The sequence below is a fragment of the Cucurbita pepo genome, unplaced genomic scaffold, assembly GCF_057944985.1.
Source record: "Cucurbita pepo subsp. pepo isolate OVF unplaced genomic scaffold, ASM5794498v1 scafford_239, whole genome shotgun sequence".
NCBI lineage: Eukaryota > Viridiplantae > Streptophyta > Magnoliopsida > Cucurbitales > Cucurbitaceae > Cucurbita > Cucurbita pepo.
In genome coordinates this window covers 8,810-14,304 of record NW_028258121.1, presented here as the reverse complement: position 1 = coordinate 14,304, position 5,495 = coordinate 8,810, and the positions used below count along the sequence as shown (strand labels likewise).

General features: G+C 36.4%; 1 non-coding gene across 1 annotated transcript; it reads left to right on the top strand.

Moving 5' to 3' along the window:
- Window positions 1-1,453: 1,453 nt before the first annotated feature.
- On the top strand, window positions 1,454-1,537 carry TRNAL-CAA (transfer RNA leucine (anticodon CAA)). Its single transcript has one exon. It is a non-coding gene; the product is annotated as a tRNA-Leu (tRNA).
- The last annotated feature ends 3,958 nt before the right edge of the window (window positions 1,538-5,495 follow it).

Sequence of the window (5,495 nt, the reverse complement as noted above, 5' to 3'; positions counted from 1 at the left end):
CAACAATTTGTTACAAACCAAGACCATCATTAGTTGATATTGTCTGCTCTCGTTCGTTACGTATCGCTGTCACCCTCATGGTTTTAAATCGCATCTACTAAGGAGAAGTTTTCAGACCCTTGTAAGAAATGTTTCTTCACCTCTCCAATCGATGTGGGTTCTCACAAAGCAACCATTCTGTGGGCCAAGCGTCCTCACTGGTGCATCACCTGGTGACTAGCTCTTATATCATTCGTAAAAGTCCAAGCGCACAACTAGCAGACATTGTCCATTTTTTTTCCGTTAGGTATTGCCATCAGCCTCACAGTTTTAAAACGCACCTATTAGAGAGAGGTTTTTACTGCTTATTAGGAATGTTTCGTTCCTCTCTCCAACAATTAGTAGATATTATCTATTTTAATCCGTTACGTATAGTCGTCAGCCTCACAATTTTAAAACGCGTCTACTATGGAGACATTTAGACACCATATACGGAATGCTGAACTCCTCTCTCAAAAAAATCAAGGCACACACCATTAGTAGTCAGGATGGTCGAGTGGTCTAAGGCGTTAGACTCAAGTTCTGGTCCTCGTAGGAGGGTGTGGGTTCAAATCCCCATTTTGACATCTCATATTATTTTGAGGCAAAATGAGAGACACAGATAAAATCTACTAGTGGTTGAAAAACGTATCATTGTGTTTCCTACCATAGTGGATATAACTTGACTCGCCAATGCTTTTTTAAAAAGTGTCAAAACTTGATTTTTGAGAATATCTCTAATCGAGTTAGTTATCTTACACACCACGTCACAAACAACCGAAGTTGATTGAAACTATTATATTAAAAGGGGAGCACCTATACCCATGCTTCGTTCAACTTCGCTAGAAGGAGGGCTTGAACCTCAACCTTGTGTGGTTAAAAGGCAAACGCTCTAACGAACTGAGCTACTCCAGCCAACAATTTGTTACAATCCAAGGCCATCATTAGTTGATATTGTCTTCTCTCGTTCGTTACGTATCGTTATCACCCTCGTTGTTTTAAACCGCATCAACTATGGAAAAGTTTTCAGACCCTTGTAAGAAATGTTTCTTCACCTCTCCAATCAATGTGGGTTCTCACAAAGCAACCATTTTGTGGGCAAAGCGTCCTCACTGGCGCATCGCCTGGTGACTAGCTCTTATATCATTCGTAAAAGTCCAAGCGCACAACTAGCAGACATTGTCCATTTTTTTTCGTTAGGTATTGCCATCAGCCTCACAGTTTTAAAACGCGCCTATTAGAGAGAGGTTTTCGCCGCTTATTAGGATTGTTTCGTTCCTCTCTCCAACAATTAGTAGATATTATCTATTTTAATCCGTTACGTATCATTATCAGCCTCCTAGTTTTAAAACGCGTATACTATGGAGACATTTACACACCATATATGGAATGCTGAACTCCCCTCTAAAACCAATCCAGGGACACACCATTAGTAGTCAGGATGACCGAGTGGTCTAAGGCGTCAGACTCAATTTCTGGTCCTCATAAGAGGGTGTGGGTTCAATTCCCACTTTTGATATCTCCATATTATTGTGAGGAAAAATGCGAGTCTTATATTATTGTCTCCTCGTAAGAGGGCGGGCATGGGTTTATGTCCCATTTTTGACAACTATATATATTTGTGAGGCTAATTACCCAAAGTGGATAAATATCTACTGGATTGGGTCGAAAGTATCATTAGTTTATCAAATGATAAGTATTTTGTAGTCATGGAAAAAGTACCATGGTGGATATCAATTGAACTCACTAAAGATTTTATCAATTGAACTCACATGAGAGCTTGAACCTTTGACCTTGTTGTTGTTCGCTCTAACCAACTAAGCTATTCCAAGCAATCATTGTCACAATTCAAGCCCACCACTAGTTGATATTGTCCGCTTTCATTCGTTACTTATGGCCGTTAGCCTCACGGTTTTAAACCGCATGTACTAGGGAGAGGTTTTCAAACCCTTGTTATAAATGTTTCTTCCCCTCTCCAGTAGATGTCGGATCTCACAATCCACCCCTTCTGAGGGCCTAGCGTCCTCACTGGCACATCGTTTGGTGACTAGCTCTAATATCATTTGTAAAAGTCCAAGCTCAATGCTAGTAGACATTGTTCATTTTTGCCCATTAGGTATTTTCATCAGGCTCACAGTTTTGAAACGTGTCTATTAGGAAGAGGTTTCCACACCCTTATAAGGATTGTTTCGTTCCTCTCTCGAACAGTTAGCAGATATTGTCTATTTTAGTCTGTTACGTATCGCCGTCAGCCTCACAGTTTTAAAACGCGTCTACTAGAGATAGCGTTAGGGGATTGGGTCGAAAGTATCATTAGTTTATCAAATGATAAGTATTTCTTAGTCATGGAAAAAGTACCATGGTGGATATCAATTGAACTCACTAAGAGATTTAAAATTGTCAAAACATGATTTTTAAACATCAAATTTTGAGAATATCTCTTCGAGTTAGTTCTCTTCCATGTCACAAACCCAAGTTAATTTAAAATTTATGCTAGAAGGATGCAAAGGAGGAGGGCTTGAACCTTTGACCTTGTTGTTCACTCTAACCAACTAAGTTATTACAAGCAATCACTTGTCACAATTCAAGCCCACCACTAGTTGATATTGTCCATTTTCATTCGTTACGTATGGCCGTCAGCCTCACGGTTTTAAACCGCATGTACTAGGGATCGGTTTTCAAACCCTTGTAAGAAATGTTTCTTCCCCTCTCCAGTAGACGTGGGATCTCACAATCCACCCCTTCTGAGGGCCTAGCGTCCTCACTAGCACATCGTCTGGTGACTAGCTCTAATATCATTTGTAAATGTCCAAGCTCAGTGCTAGTAGACATTGTTCATTTTGGCCCATTATGTATTTTCATCAGCCTCACAGTTTTGAAACGTGCCTATTAGGAAGAGGTTTCCGCACCCTTATAAGGATTGTTTTGTTCCTCTCTCGAACAGCTAGCGGATATTGTCTATTTTAGTCTGTTTCGTATCGTCGTCAGCCTCACAGTTTTAAAATGCATCTACTAGATAGACGTTTACACACCCTTATAAGGAATGCTTCATTCCCCTCTCAAACCAATGTGAGATCTCACAATAAGCAGTCAGGATGGCCGAGTGGTCTAAGTCGCTTGACTCAAGTTTTGGTCCTTGTAAGAGGGTGTGGTTTCATATACCACTTCTGACAACTCATATTATTGTGAACTAATTTTTTCAATGCGGATCTACTGGACCGTGTATCTCATATCTAGGGTGAACTAAATTTTAATTCCTCAAAATTAGTCAGCTTGCATTGTCACAATAGTGAATAGGTTGGCGCACTACGAGGTTCGATCTAAGTTTTTGAATAGTGCTACATAGGTGTAGAGGGAATAGGAGGTGGTCGGGCTTTAGTGACATTGTTCACTCTATTAATGGACTTGTAAGCTGTCTTAAATTTTCTTAGGCGTAGTGGAGATTTACATGGTTTTTAGTGTATCTAGGTAGTTTAAATCACATCTCATATTTATACGTCGCTTTTTAAGGCTAATCCAATTTCTGAGAGCACAAAGGTCTACGTAACTAATTATCGCTCACGATCCTAGAATGCTCAGTCTACTAAAAATATAGTGACATAGGTCATGTGAAACAAGTCTAGCTCTTGTGCCCTACTCTAAACAAGCCTAGCTCTTTCCTATTTTTTTTTTCATTGACATTGGGAGACAAAATTTTGTGTGGAAGGGAGATGGCTATTTTTAGGTTTTCTAAAAAAAAAATTTAAAATGGATTTTTGAAACAATCGTAAAGATTAAGAAGGGAAAGAATGTGAATTAAAAATTTCAATAGTATTTTTTATTTTTGACTATTTTCTTTTATATTCTTCTTGAGTTCTTAAGAATTTGTAAAGCATGTTTTCCTTCTAATCTCATTTCGAAATTCAGCCTTTAAGACACTCAATAAAATCTCACTTAGAAAAATTAGAAAAATTAATTCTGGTTAGGGTTTTAGTCTAACAAAAATGATTTTAGGTTATTTTTATCTTCTAAAATGTACTCCACAAAATTCTACTCTTAGAGTTAATGATTTTTCTTGATTATTATCTCATTAAATTCATCTAGATAAGCACTATACTTTTGGTGAAGGCATCAACTAAGGATAGAATCTAGCTTGATGATATGTAAAATGGAAATTGAAGGAAAATGACACCTCAACATCCATTTGTGAAAATGGAGGTTGAATAACTAGTGTTGTTGGTTGAATTGAATTGGACCCGTTGGACTATTTTTTATCTATTTTGATTCACTTTGACATCTTTGTTTGTTAAATGCAATTATTATAATTTTTTATGTTAGAAACTAATTGAAAGATTTTGAAAAATTTAAAAGAGAAAAATAGCTTGAATCAAACTTAGATTTTGCGGTAACTATTTGGATTTCTCCATTAAAGTATTGCTTATAGATTAAACACTTTTACGAATTGATATTTAATTTATATATGTTATATGGTTGAAATGATGAATTTGACGTGTTAAGGCATGTTAAATTGCGAAGGGTTTGTATAAAGTTAATTGAAGTTTATAGTTAAAGTATCCTAACTATGATTCATGGTTATAGGCTTCGTAACCAAGTTATAATGTAGGTTCTTTTAAGGGTTAGTTAAATAATGTTTAATATGAATGTCTCAATGGGAAAGAGATCACGTAGTATGCTGTAGCTGATAAAGGCACTAGATCACTTCTCATATGATTATATTGATAGGTTAAATATATGTTATTCGTAAAGGGTAACAGTTAAACTTTAATAGTAAATATTGTTAATGTATAGTAACATATTTGTATCAAAAGAGTTTGTTGAGTTAGGGACGTGCCCTAGGTGCATGTTATATCCAATGCTATCAAGTTGTTATACAAATACACCTTAGCATTTTTAGGGCTTTCAAGACTAACATTTCTATATGATTTCTAATGTCCCTTCCTTCTAATGGGTTTTGAATATAAAAAATACTTTTTTAGTCTAACCTAAATAAATATTATGAACTGAATACAACAAAGTAAGAGTATCGTTCATGTCTCAATTTTTTTCACGTTGTTCGAACAAAAATTGAATGTGTATCAATATGTTAATATTTGGTACACAGAGTCGCTATTTGACATACAATCTATCATCTATTTTTTTTTTATAGATAGAAAACATCTCATCATATAGAGATAGAATTTATTACCTCCAAGAAGTTCCTTATCTTATCGATCGATCTTCATAGTCAAGAAGTTCCGTCGAGCTATTCCCCTAAGATTCATGCAAATTGTTACCTCCATCGAGCAGTTCGACGACCTTAAGAACATGTTAGTTGAGAAGGTTTTTGTTCGTCTTAAGGTCCATGAGGAGACAATTTTTTGTTATGAAGACAAAAAGAAGAAGAAACACTTCTTACTCACATATGTGGAGTGGCTCGCACAGATGAAAAGGAATTATGTGGTTGACTCTTCTTTTTCAAGTACGAAGGGATGTGGTAG